At 41.4% G+C, this 14,921-nt stretch overlaps 1 protein-coding gene across 2 annotated transcripts in view; it reads right to left on the bottom strand.

Annotated features, from left to right (window-relative positions):
- The window catches only part of vdra (vitamin D receptor a), an 89,450-nt gene extending 75,417 nt beyond the window's left edge, over positions 1-14,033 (bottom strand). Inside the window, exon 1 of one of the 2 annotated variants that reach the window (XM_028583812.1) lies at positions 13,944-14,033. The gene's annotated coding sequence lies outside the window, so the exon portion shown is untranslated. Of the gene's footprint in view, positions 1-12,867; positions 13,288-13,943 lie in introns of those variants that run through there. The other variant, XM_028583813.1, reaches the window with a different exon arrangement.
- Positions 14,034-14,921: the final 888 nt, after the last annotated feature.

The following is a 14,921-nucleotide window of genomic DNA, read 5'->3' as shown; positions in this document are numbered from 1 at the left end:
ACCGCTTGTTATTGTTATGACGTCACACACACACACACACACACACACACACACACACACACACACACACACACACACACACACACCTTTTCCTCACTCGCTCCCCTGGCCCTCTCATGGTCACTCTCCTCCTCCTCGTCTTCATCCCGGTCTTTCTGCTTCTCTGTATAGCCAGCCACCTCTCCTCCTCGGCTTCAGGTAATGCTGATGTTGAAGCAGCTACTACATCCCCAAACATTTTTGGCACATTTTGAGGAATCCGCCAGTATATTCTCAATCTTTTTCTCCTGTCATTTCTCTGCACCTCCTTTACACGTTGGTGGTCGTTTGTCTATTATAATGTGGATGCTAAACTTCCAGCATAACTATTACAGCTCGTGTCTCAGGGCCGGGAGGCGTGGCCATGGTGGCATTCGTAAATTTGCGGCCCGGAGTGGGGAAGGGGGTTCCTGGTTTTGATTGGGTCAGGCCAGTGCCAGTAAAGAAAATTAACCAATGGGCCGCTGTGAGTTCTTTATGGGCCGGCCCGGCCAAAAAATAAAAAAGGCCTATTTATATCGGCGTATCAGCCCACCGGGAAGCAAAATTACGAATCCCACTATGGCCACGCCAAGACCCGCCCTACGAAGCAGCTCGATTGGTTGGGGTTAGGCATTTCACCTCGAGTGGTTAAGGTTAGGGTTAGGGGATTGGTCAGGGGATAGGACCTGTACATGTAAGCATGGACGCCTGGCCAATAGTAGTGTGTGAATGCTATTGAAGGGCGGGTCTTGGCGTGGCCATAGTGGGATTCGTAATATCGCCACCGGGAAAATGCCCGGTATGCCAGATGGCCAGTCCAGCCCGTAAAATTACGAATCCCACTATGGCCACGCCAAGACCAGCCCTACGAAGCACCTCGATTGGTTGCGGTTAGGCAATTCACCTCGAGTGGTTAAGGTTAGGGTTAGGGGATTGGTCAGGGGATAGGACCTGTACATGTAAGCATGGACGCCTGGCCAATAGTAGTGTGTGAACGCTATTGAAGGGCGGGTCTTGGCGTGGCCATAGTGGGATTCGTAATATCGCGTCCAGCCCTGACTGAAGCGTATGCTAGGCTACTCAGAGAGTGACGGCTGACTCATTAGCGGCGTTACACCAGTCTTGTGTAGGCTATGAAATGTCTGTATCGTCACTGCGTTGCATTTTTATGAACTATGATCCAGCAGGCTCCGTCTCAAACGCTATTACTCAACGAACTGAAGTTAGTTGCATTTAATAACTTATAATGTGTTTTTCGCCGTGGCAGCCGCAGTAACAGAGAGTTACCAGCGGAAACACTGGTACCAATACAGGTTTCCCTCTCATACTTACCAATATACAGCTGTGTTAATAACAATTAAAACTGTAGACAAATGTCGGGAGTTTGGACCAGCGGCGCTGTGTCTCTCCATGTTGCAGGTGAGCCGGCCGGTGTGTGAGTGAATGGGGGCGGGGCTGCGCGGAGGAGAGATCCAAACACAGGCACGGCTTTCCAGAAGGAACGGGTCATGTAACGCAACATTAATATGGAGCTAAATCAGGGCCAAATGTTTTGTTCATTTGAAAAAAATATATATAGTTGAAAAAATAAAGCTTGAAATTGAAAATTTAAGTTTTGGTCAAAACTTGGAAAAAATAAAACCATGTATTCAAACTTAAAATAAGTGTACCAATTTTTCTTTCAGTTTGAATAAAATATAGATTAAATTCTGGAATTATTTTGAATAAATTATACATTTTCATTTTTCACTTTAATATTTGTTTTCAGTTCCACATTTCATGTTTTCAGATTCAAAACTTATTTTTTTTACGCCTTCAAATCTTTTTTTTCGGTTTCAAATCTTTTTTTTTTCGTTTTCAGATCTGTTTTTCACTTTCAGATAATCTTTTTCGGTTTCAGACTTTTGGCCCTGATTTTGCGTGGGGGGCGTGGCTTCAACTCAGAGGGGCGTGGTATTATGAGTGACAGCCTAACAACGAAGGCAGAAGACTCCTCTGTCATGTTGACTTCAGGAAATGGTGTTACTGTGAGAACTATGACTGAATGCTTTCTATCCACTATATACATGTGATGTTTACTTAATAAACTGATGCAAGTGACAAAGTTCCATTTAAAAATTGTATTCGACAACACATGGTACCAATTACACTATAAGAGCAATAAACTGATTGTGCAGTTCGGCAGGAACAATGACTTCTCCCACTTCCATGTATGACATTGAATGTAGCACCACAGTATTCACTCGGCAGTCAGCATAGCGTCCGCTCCGCCAAGGCAACCTGCTGGCGCAGAGCCACAGGTAAGACATGTGAAAGATATTAGCCTTTTTGAATAGATACTTTGGGACATTATCCCGCAGTGGCATTTTTTTTTTTTTGTCATTAACACATAAAGGGAAAATAGGTGGACAGCTGGAAATGAAGCATCGCTAGCACAAAAGTTAGCATTAACTAACGTTAGCTTCACACTAGCTGGTGTTTTTTCACCAATTTTAGTGTCCAGCTCAAGTTTTTTGACTTTAACGTGTAGTGGTCTTTGTTAACCTCTGTTTGTCAGAATGACCATAACTCGACAGTGGCTGCCTGCAGCCGTACAGCCTTATAAATGTAAAACATTATAGATAACTAACATTGCTAGTGTTACCTTTTCATGGTTAGTTTAAACAACATAACTTGTCCTGGTCCGCTTTGTTAATCAATCAATCAATCAATCAAAGCTTTTATTACGGACACACACGGTCCAGAAAACAGACAGTAAGACATACAAATACAAAAAGACAAGTTAGTGTATTCTGATACTTAAGTTAGGCTGTGGTAGAAGCCTTCAAAGTTTGCCCACTTGGCATATTTTGTAAGGCATAACTGTCATGCTGTTACATGTAACGTTATAGTGTAAAACGTAATTTATCAGGCCAGAGCATTAATGTAAAGTCATATTTGTCTACTCTATAAAAGGAGACCTTCTTCACTGCAGCCAGTGTCAAGTTATGGTCATTCTGAAAAAAACGAGGTTAACAAAGACCAATACACGTTAAAGTAAAAAAAACTTGCTAGTGTGAAGCTAACGTTAGTTAATGCTAACTTTAGTGCTAGCGATGCTTGATTGCCAGCTTTGTCCAGCTGTCCACCTATTTTCCTTTTATGTGTTAATCACAAAAAAAATGCCACTGAGGGGATAACGTCGCAAAGTATCTATTCAAAAATGCTAATATCTTTCACATGTCCTACCTGTGGGCTGGTGCCAGTGAATACTGTGGTGCTATAAGTCAGTGGTTCCCAACCTTTTTTCCTTGGCGCCCCCCCTACTTATGTCTAAGAAAAGCTGAGCCCCCGAAACCAAAGTTGAGGTAACTCTCGAGATAGAGCCTTACTTTCTTTTTTGATACAGAGGAGTTATCAGGACTTTTACGTTTCTCCGCCATGTTTCATTCATAAAATAGTGATGCTGTGGCGGCAGAAAAAAACAGGATACAACAAAATATATAGTTTTCATACAGACTTTTGTATACATTATACATTGTAGTGTATTATCATAATTTGTTTAACAATATTTTTTTTTTTACCTCAACCTCAAACCAGATAAAGACTTGCGCCCCCCCTGTGATCTTTGCCGCCCCCCCTGGGGGTGCCCGGACCCCAGGTTGGGAACCATTGCTATAAGTCATACATGGAAGTGGGAGAAGTCATTGTTCCTGCTGAACTGCACAATCTGGCACAGTTTATTGCTCTTATAATGTAATTGGTACCATTTGTTGTCCAAAACATTTTTTTAAATGGAACTTTGTCACTGGCATCAGTTTAAGTAAAAATCACATGAATATAGTGGATAGAAAGCATTCAGTCATAGTTCTCACAGTAACACCATTTCCTGAAGTCAACATGACAGAGGAGTCTTCTGCCTTCTTTGATAGGCTGTCACTCATAATGCCACGCCCCTCTGAGTTGAAGCCACGCCCCCCACGCCAAATCAGGGCCAAAAGTCTCAAACCAAAAAAAAATATCTGAAAGTGAAAAACAGATCTGAAACCGAAAAAAAAAGATTTGAAGCCGTAAAAAAAAGATTTGAAGCCGTAAAAAAAATAACTTTTGAATCTGAAAACATGAAATGTGGAACTGAAAACAAATATAAAAGTGAAAAATGAAAATTTATAATTTATTCAAAATAATTCCAGAATTGAATCTATGTTTTATTCAAACTGAAAGAAAAATTGGTACACTTATTTTTAGTTCAAATACATGGTTTTATTTTTTCCAAGTTTTGACCAAAACTTAAATTTTCAATTTCAAGCTTTATTTTTTCAACTATATATATTTTTTTCGAATGAACAAAACATTTGGCCCCGATTTAGCTCCATACATTAAACCATATCCATATAAACGACATCGCTTCGTTAGTCGAGAGGCAGCGGATGCGAGGACGTTAGGTGCACCGGTGCGACCTAGGAAAAATCTTAGTCGCACCCTTACAAATTTTGGTCGCATTTGCGACCAAATTGGTCGCACTCTCGAGCCATGCAGGTATAAAGCGGTCAAATCTAGCTTGTCTACAGTACATGATGAAACTATAAACTGTTAAGACTGTTAACAGATCTCCAGACTGCTACCTATTTGTCACATGTTCACCCATTTTAGAGACAATTTGGAGTTTTAAAATTGCCAAGGAGATAAAAAGAGACATTTATAATCTTATTTTTTTTTTATTCCGAAGTCCAAGTACTGGCATTGGGTGAAAGAGGGAGAGGGAGAGAGCGAAAGTGTTACAGCTCTATGCAAGAACATGCTTCGTCCTGTCGGCTTGGGCCTGCGGTTTTGCATTTACACTGGATCCATGGTGTATATTTACATGTGTCAAACAGATGCTGGCAGACAGTGAGGCATGGACTATTTATGACAATAGTAATAAAAGATATTCACTTGAACTGCATTTAGAGCGTGTGTGTGCATGCGGCACGTCAGCCACATCACTTTAGGATGACTAATTGTCCCACAAACAGGATGAGATGGGTGGAGCCTTCTGTGGGGGGCCTGTTGAGTTACAACCAATCACTTCCCGTGGGCTTGTCTCTCCTTCTCTTTGCTACAGTAGCATCAGGAAAGAGAAAATGAGGAATGGAGGAAAAAAAAAAAAAAAAAAAAAAAAAAAAAGGTTGAGAAGGGTTAGTAGCTCACTGAAAGCCCCTTACACTGGGCCTCAACAGACAGACGCAGAAAGAGTGAGCAAGAAAGAGACAGAAGCTGAATTCCATTTGCTTGTGTTTTATGTTGCCTTCTCACTGTGGGGCAATTCCCTGCAATATCCAGAAATGTGTTGTCCCACTTTTTGAAGAATATTATTACTTGATTAAATGAATTTCCTTCCCATTTTTAAGTGTGTAGAAGCCCGGCTCTCTCCAAGTTGGAAAATATGCACCTCTAAAGCTCTATAACAAAATGCTACTTCTGAAACAGACACTGATACAACCTCCTCATATTTCGTCCAGTGAGAGTGACTACGGCTTACACGGCCGTCAGCAGTCTAGCCATGCAGAACAGACAGACACTCTTCATACTTTAACTTCATACATGTTCTCTCTCTCTCTCTCTCTCTCTCTCTCTCTCTCTCTCTCTCGTTTAATGAGTGGCTGCACTAATGAGCCAGCCGTGCTTTTAGTGTGGCAGTAAAACACATCCAAGTTAACTTTCACTCACATCAGTCTAATTAAAAAGCCTCAGTTTAAATCAATGGAAACACAGAAGGCAGTGATGGTTGCAACAGACTTTTGGCTGCTTAAGGAAATATCTTCAGTGTGGGATTTGGTAGTCTGATTCCACAAAAACCAAATTAAAGTCAACGAATAGGCTGTGCATTTCTGGAACCAAATACACACTTGGATTACGGATTGTAAAAGGCCTGTGTTTGTGTGACATTGTAAACATTGTTACCTTTTAAAATGTCAAAGCTTTGTTCCCAGGAATATTCCATCATGTCTAACAGCACAAGTTGCACGAATAACATTTTACCGGTTTGTTTTTGCCAACCTGTGGCCAAATCTCTCATTAAACTGATTTTTACAATTACAGAGTATCTATTTTTAGTTGTACTTACTGGAGTACAGATGGGATAGAAACATTAGTACCAGGCTGATTCAATGGCTGGTGAACAGACCATTTAAATACCTTAAATTATATTTCAGCCTCCACAGCATGCAAACCGTAAAATGGGATGCAAATAATGAACCTCTAAAAGCGTAATCTGTGTGAGATCAGGGGTGGCAAGGGAACCGGCAATGCGGGGCTTGATTCTCTAACTGTCTGTGCCGACACAAAGTCTTACGCTGAATGAAAAAGACTTACTTTCAGGGATCCACTGCATCTTTCCGAAAAACCCTGTTGTTAGAGTTAGAAACAGTTTACTGATTCCACAACCTTTTTTTGCTTGGCCACATGTTGTTTATGAAGCAGGCATCTCTCAAGAAGTATCTGGGGCAATAAGATATGTTTCTTGTATGTATTATTTTAGAACTTGGTATTACGACTGTCACCTGAATCCAGAGCTGCAGTCCAAGTTACCTCTGCAAATACAGACTGACGGTGATTTTAGTCTCCCGTTAAGCATTTAAGCTGCTCTCTGGCCGCAGTAAGCCCTACAAGCCCTGCTAAAAGAAAAGTGGGTCTGTGCTTTATCTTAAGTCAGCCTGACAGGTAAAATGGATGCTGATGAACATTAGGCAGTATGAAGGGCGGACTGTTCTCAGATTTGTGACTGAAGAGATAACTTGGTCACAATCGCAAATATTCAGTAGACTTACAGCCAATTCAATTTGCATTTTAATACATCACTATCCCTTGGCTGCATGTCTCCATTAGCTACACTGTTGATGCAGACACTATTCAATCCAAATCCTTACATTTACAATGGTGAATACATTTTTGCCTCGTGAGAACCTCTAACCCTAGCAGTGTTTGTGTTGGGTTGTGTTAGGCTACCACAGCCCACAACACGCTGCACAAGCCCTGTGATATCTATGGTCTGTGCCATTGTTCACCACCGCCGAGTCATTCAGATGGCAAACCCTGAGAACTTACAATTCTGTAGCACGCACTACTTGTATGGTAGGCGCTATTGACGTTTATCAGGCCAAGCCCCCTAGGGGCTTCAAACAAGACCTAATCACACCAGCCACAACACCAGAGCTTCTATTACATTTACGTTGTAGCTACACAATTACCTCTCATAAGGAATCCATTAGCCCCTGTTTAGCACGTCCACATTAGGGAGGGAGGAGGAGAGGACGAGACTGGCGCTGTAGGAAGAACGGCATTATTTTCTGAATGTTACAAAGCAGACAAAGGTCTGTTTTTTCTCCTCTCTATTACCGATTTATTCTGCACAACAGTGATTCAACTTCTTGCCAGCTCATGAAAGCTTACACATTTTGCCATTGCACACAACTGGTGTCTAGTCGGTCTTTCCTAGGGGAGTGATTTGTGTAGTTTCAAAAATAAGCAGAAGAGAAACTGGTTAGTACGAACACCATGGTTTAACAGACAATAGGAAAATTCAAGAGAAAAGACAACAGAGCACTGAGCTGTTTGAATGACAGGAGAACTCAGAAGTGCAGAGCAGAAATACTGCAGCAATCAGCACGCCACAACAAAAGATGGAGGCAAAAACAGAAAATGTCAGAGTGAGATTATTGCTACCGTCACTCTACAGTGTTTCCCACAGGTTGAGAATTTATTTGTGGTGGTGGGTGGCGCAGGATGTGACGGTGCGGCGCCTGATGGCTGGGTTCAGTAATAAACTAGTCAAACGAAGGTTTATGAACTATTTATTGAAAACAATGGCTACATAACATTAACAGATAATTTAGAAAGAAATAACTATTTACATATTAAACAAATCAGACTAAAAGAGTATACAGATGAAGTGTAGTCATGATGTGCTTTGTCAAATTAAATCTGGTTGGTTTGTCAAATGTTATGGTTCAGCAGATAAAATAGTGGATTACCCAGAGCCCAAATGTTATATGTAACAACTTAAGTTTAAAGTTAATAAAGTTAATTCTCATTTTCTTTGTTAGATCATTGTTCGTTTTTTGAAGTGTTGTAATCCTTGTTTTGGGGATCCTAAACACAGTTTTGTACTAGACATGTCCCTGTTGCACTCATTAAGATCTCATCTGAACAGATTTCTCTCATTCAAACAACTCTGAGTTGTAGTTTAAAACTTTTACAGCCAACTTAATGAAATCTCCATAAATACAGTTAATGACTACAGGCAACGAGAACAGGAACTGAAGGCTCGGTTAGCAACGATTAGCTCCGATTAGCTCCGTTTAGTGGGTAGCTCCATTATAAAGATGGAGCGGAGGAGAGTGCTGCGGAAAGGGTGAACAACCAGATTCTAAAAAAATGACATTCAGGGAGCTTTCACAGCGGTGTGGTACAGTTTATCCCATAGCAAGACCACCAGCAGCATGCTACTACTAACGCTTTACAGGAGGGAGGGGCTGGAGGCCACTGGTCTGTGTGTGCCGTAAAAAATTAATAGTTGATTGGAGAGAAAAAAAAATGAAATTCGGGTTTTATCTACCTGGGTGGGTCTCAATCTACCTGGGGGGATGCGGTGCCCATTTTCTATCTAGTGGATCGCTTCAATTCAATTTCAGGAGTCGCAATCTCCAAGTTAAAACTTTTATTCACATCATATCAATAAATTGAGCTTACAAACTTAACAGTTTTGTAGTAGCTCATGAAAAATAAGGAGTGCCAAATGTAGTCCTAGTAGCTGCAGTTGTTATTTCAATGTGTCAGATACATAATTCATCAACATTTAAGTGAACAGAAGTATCAGAATCATTATATCATATTATTGAAAAAGGATTCAGATCAAAATTAGGGCCGAACTTGATCAGGACATCCCTGCACATTTCCCGTTGTTTAAAAACATCCTTCAGCTAAGCCTGGATCATCTAAATCTAAGCGCAGTGCAGATTAAACTGGAATCAGTATCCAAATATTTGTCTGAACTTGAACCCCCCATCTACAGTGTTGATTTAGTACAAGACCTAGCCGGCAGACATCCCTCTGCCCAAACCTAGCATATACCCACCACTGCACTTGTCAATACTGTATTCTATATCTCACAGAGAGGGCCTCTACACAAATCAAATCCTGCAAGTGATTATTAAAGGACACGCTGAGCAGTAGTAAAAGCCAACAAGGAAAACAAGCACATTCTGTATTACGAAGAAACAATATTACAATATGAGGCCATATAAATTTGTCTACCATCATAAATTCTGCAATACTGTAGCTAACCCTTTAATATCTCTAGCTAGATTAACCCATTGTTGTTAATGTTGTAAATCAATGAGCAGGACTGCTTTATGGTTGGATTGGATTAGGATTCTTTTGCATCAATGTTAACAAGAACTTTTTTCATGTATTTAGCTTGCTGGATCAGCCAAAAACACACATCTGTGTGAGGTTATTTTATTCATTAACACTTTCTCAAAATGATTGATTCTCTGGTTAAAGGAACACGCCGACTTATTGGGAATTTAGCTTATTCACCGTAACCCCCAGAGTAAGACAAGTCGATACATACCCTTCTCATCTCCGTGCGTGCTGTAACGCTGTCTGACGGTTCCAGCATTAGCTTAGCCCAGCACAGATTCTTCAGGTAACTGGTTCCAACTAGCCTACTGCTCCGAATTGTGACAAAAGTGACAAAATAACGCCAACATGTTCCTATTTACATGTTGTGATTTGTAGAGTCACAGCGTGTACAAAAAACAACGTAACATGAGACACAGCCGTCTTCTAACAGTAAACAAACCGGGAACTATATTCTCAGACAGGCTTGCTGCGAGCATATCACTCCGCCCAAGTACTATATTCTTCCGCCTGAGAATATAGTTCCCGGTTTGTTTACAGTTAGAAACGGCTGTGTCTCATGTTACGTTGGTTTTTTTGTACACGCTGTGACTCTATAAATCACAACATGTAAATAGGAACATGTTGGCGTTATTTTGTCACTTATTCGGAGAATTAGGATTGCTGGAACCATTCACCTGCATGTTCTGTGCTGGCCTGATGCCGCTGGAGCCGTCAGACAGCACGCACGGAGATGAGAAGGGTATGTATCGACTTGTCTAACTCTGGGGGTTACGGTGAATAAGCTATATTCCCAATAAGTCGGCGTGTTCCTTTAAGTTGCGGCTTCATTTTGTCTTATGTAATAGTGATGTGATATATGTTGTTGTTGTTTTTTGGACTGTTGGAACTAATAATCATGTGGAGAAAATGATGACCAGAAGAGTTGTTGAATCTGTGTTGTAATGAGACGTACCTGTACAAATCTCTTTAAAAGCAAATATGCAGCAGCACTGACTTTAAACTCCATGAACTGAACAAAGTCACTGGAAAAATTTAACTCATAGCAACTAAAGGCCATTTTATAGTCGTGCGAAAAATCGTCGGCGTAGCCCCGCAGACTCCTCTGCGTCTACACCGGACCCTACGCTGTAGCCTGACGCGCATCTCTCGAAAAATTTAACTACATGTCGCACGTCGCTCGGCCGTGGCTTGGTAGCGTTGCATTTCCCCTGGCTCATTTCCTGGTTCTCCTTCTCCATATGCAACGTGAAATCAAGGAGAGGGTTAACTTTTCCTGCTACAGATTTCCCACCTTGGTCAGAAAACACTCACTTCTCCCTTGCTCTAATCAACCACTCCACACACACACACACACACACGCCGACTCGACGCACACACCAGCGCACAAGTATAAAACATCAGGCCACTTATGTAGGCTATGGCGAGAGCTCTGCGTGGAGCCTCTGCACAACTGTAAAACGTCCTTAAGTGTGCAGAACTGTAGGTGTTAGTGCAGTGTGTGTGTGTGTGTGTGTGTGTGTGTGTGTGTGTGTGTGTGTGTGTGTTTGCGCATGTGTCCTGCGTGCACACACATGCATTCCATATTGCCTGGAATTCGCTTATGTTTCAAAATACTGTGCCTGCACCTTGAGGCCCCCATGCATCTGTTATCATTTTGCAACCTGCCTGTAACTCAGCAGAGTACAAACTTCCTGAGAACAATGTGCTCCACTAAGCACCTCATTACAGAAAGAGACCCTTTGTACCCCACTGAGGTGATAGGTGGGTCGGAGGAACCTTTTTTCTTTTTTTAGAGGAAGGAAACAACACAGCAAAGTGACAGAGTGATTATCCCTTTCATAACAAAACTTCTCAACTCCCAGCTCTTTCCAGATTCATAAAACTGTACGTTGACCTGGTGGAGTTAGAGCATGATGTATGTCTCTTGCGCTGGCAACATGGAGCGGGTGACGCTGAGAAACATAAGGCTACATTACTAAAGGCGTGATACCATGCACTCTTGGAGATACAAGGTTTTGCTCCAATGGCAGTGGGCGGTTAAGTGATAAGTGAATCATGTTATTGTAGGGTGTAGCAGGAGAGCAACAAGCCAGTAAAATAAAAATCACAATGTGCCAAGAGGAAAATAAGCATACGTACAAATAGTGAAACTAAAAACACATTGGGCAAAATAACACAATGTGTTCTTCAAAGAACAAAACATTGTCTTGTTCTTTACCTTTCCAATCAGATTTACAGAAAGTATATTGTCTTTCATCATTTCCAACGGAGTCAATGTTACAGACCCTATAATTCCAGTTCAGCACTACAAGCACTAGTACAGCTATAGTGTTTTATATGCTATGCTAAAAAAGTCCAAAATAGAAAAGCCTACAGATTGTGGGATAAAGAAAAATTATCTCATCACACAACTTTTTTTTTTAAAGTATAATTGAAATGCAGTTTAATTACTCTTCTGCCAAGGGAACCATCTTTGCCTGAGTGGAAACACCCAAAGAAATGGATAATGCCCATAGATGCTTCTCTCTCAATACAATTAAAATAATTACCTTTTCTTATTTAAAGCAGGATGGTTTTGTTTAAAACGTCAGCCTCAAAGTGAAACTGAAAATTCATAACACAAATAATACTTAATTGACGAGCAATAATTCGAGATCGCGAATGGCATATCCATGCAAATTCCACAACAGCAAAACAGTAAAGACCACTGTATGAACAATAACACTGGACATTGTACTCTGATGACTTGATCGCTAATATTATCTGACAATACACATGTAGGATGCAATATAGAATAAAATATAATCACTTTTCCACGCCCAGTAATGTCTATGATTCCAATCCGAATAGTCCCAACAACATTTTGTCTAACTGTGAAAACGACTGAAGTCTATCCGGGTCCATTCTACTCCACTCGGCTCCATGCTGATCTGTCCCTTTGTCCTCCCCGCCTGCAAAGAGGAGTAGCCTCCTCCACATCAGAGACTGACAACATCCAGGAAGGAGCACTTGTAAAACCCACATCCACAACATTCATCTGCCTGTCACTGTACAGACAAATTCAGAAATAATAGGAATTCAGTGCAGTGTAATAACCTCCAATTCGGTTTATTTTCCTATCGACGTTTTTGGATTTGCAGGGATTTGCGCACTGGCCCTGCAGCAGGCAGGCATACACATGTGGAATGTGGAGGGAAGCACCCGCCTATAACAATAACACCCCACACAAAACATAAGCGGGACAGGGCTAGTGTAGAAGTTCTGCTAAAACGCAAAATTAATCGGCATATATGTGAAATGCCATGTGGCCTCAACGCACGTAAACTCGGTATTAGCGAGGACACAAAGAGAAAAGCTGCAGGATTATTTTTTGTTTATGTGCAGCGGTTAGCTCATAACGTACACATGCTAACTGGACTGCGTTCCTGTCACAAAAAACTAAGCTAGTGAATACTCTCTTACCTGATGTGGCATATCAACCTTCACTTTGTGCAGTAGCAGAGAGGGCCCCCAAATGTTGGAGCCAAGTCGCCAAATTTCCGAGCCAGTGGAGTTGAAGGCAGCTTTTCTTTTTAACAATTTCCCCACGCTGAAAAACTTTTTCCTCCGTGTAAAACAACACTGTCAACAGGAGTGATCAGGCAGGGCTATCTAACGGTCAGTCGGGGGGGGGCTGGGAATTGGGTAACGTTTTAGAGTCCAGATGACGTCCCGTTATTTCTTACATGGACACACTGTGACGCCAATAAACGATTCAATACATCTGGCACTCGAATAGTTGCCTTGCTCAAACGGAGATACACACTTCTGAAAACAGGACTTTAAACCTTTCGCGAAACATTCGCGACTTCTGGGACATTCGGCACACAACAAATGATGCAGCACGAGTTCACCCAAACTAAACTTTCAAGGCGTATGATTGCTCACACTGCTTTTTACCCTATGAATCTCGCTATTTTGTTAGAAAAAAGTGGGACTAAAAGCAGAGCCATTGTTTATGATGTTAGTGAGCGAAGCGCTTGCTTGAGGGTAGGATTATGACATGTCTGTGAAATAATGTTATTAGTTCTGTACATTCGGCCATATTCAACTGCCACATAAAAAAGGGGGTTTCGTCGTCCCCTTTCTCAGAGAGAACGGTAACGTTAACGGGGCTCGGACATAGCTGACAAGAATGGCAGCAGTGCCAGCAGTTAATACGAAAATGTCATTTAATATTCACACACCGTGGATATTAGTATGCGTTATGTTAAATGGTCTTTCTACAATGACAGTACGCCTCGGCTCACTGAGTGTATTGTTTGTGTCAGCGGTATGTCAAAATATTGCAGCACGCTGGAGAGCAATAACAACAGCTAACGCTACGCTTACAGCAGCACACTTCACTGGCCTGAAAAGCGCGTGTGCCTTTCGGCCTGAAAGCACTTCTTAGTAAAACGAGACGAGAAAAAGCACAACTACAACGCTATTATAATGTTACATCCACTTTCACTACACGGAAGACTATTAAAGGTACAGGAAAGTGCAAAATAACTTACATTAGTCCATGCGAAGGGCAACGTAAGCAGACGCTCTGTTAGTCCAGTTTTTTAGATCTGTATCAACATAGACTGGTCACGGGCAGCACTTCTCCATAGACCCGCCCCCCACGGTTTAACAGTCAGGCATATCTATACATATAGAATATCCCCCCAGTGTCCAATCACAGCTCTCCACTCTGGAGGAGTGTCTGCTCCCATTGGTCACGAAGCGTGTCAGTCTTGAGCCGAGTCTCCAGCTGTCGCCTTACCATATAGGGGTGTGTCTTGATGTACCACACAGCCTGATAGGTAGTAAACAATTTTGTCAAAAAAGAATAGTTAATAAAAAATAAATAAATTACATCATAAAAATGTATAAATTAAAAGAACTACACTTGCGATGTTCAGGGCATTTGCTTGCCTGCATTTAGAGACTGGAGAGATGGTGAGAAATGTCACCATATCTTTTTTTCTTTTATACATTTGTGTGTGCAAATTTGTGTTTTGACAATGTTGAATTTTGAATGGTGCATGTACTTAGTAACTCAACATTTCTCATCATGAATTATTTATGATTTAGCCTACCTATACATAATATATGAAAGTTCCAGCATCCTCTTCTCTCTCTTTCTGATCTCTCTGTCCTGGAATCTCGTGGTAACTGATAGTATACACATACCAAGAGCAGTAAAAACAACATTTTCACCAACCCACTAACCAGCTGGTCTGTGTCCATAGTGTAAGCCTAGAACCTATATGGAGAGGGGCTAATTTGTCTACTTGGTGGAAGAATTCAAATGGAATGACAGAGCCCTGTGGTGCTATACTATGTCACCCCTGGGAGTTTTTTTTATAGCACTTCAATCACCACATTACCCACTCTATAATTAGGAGTGATTCTCTTCTTATATCCATCTCTTGCCATTTCTCTCGATGGGCTATGTAGTACACAGCGCCAGCCTGGAAAAGTTGGACTATGGTGTCTTTTTTATCGAG

The sequence above is a fragment of the Perca flavescens genome, chromosome 7, assembly GCF_004354835.1.
Source record: "Perca flavescens isolate YP-PL-M2 chromosome 7, PFLA_1.0, whole genome shotgun sequence".
NCBI classification, from domain to species: domain Eukaryota; kingdom Metazoa; phylum Chordata; class Actinopteri; order Perciformes; family Percidae; genus Perca; species Perca flavescens.
This window is presented reverse-complemented; position numbering and strand designations above follow the sequence as displayed.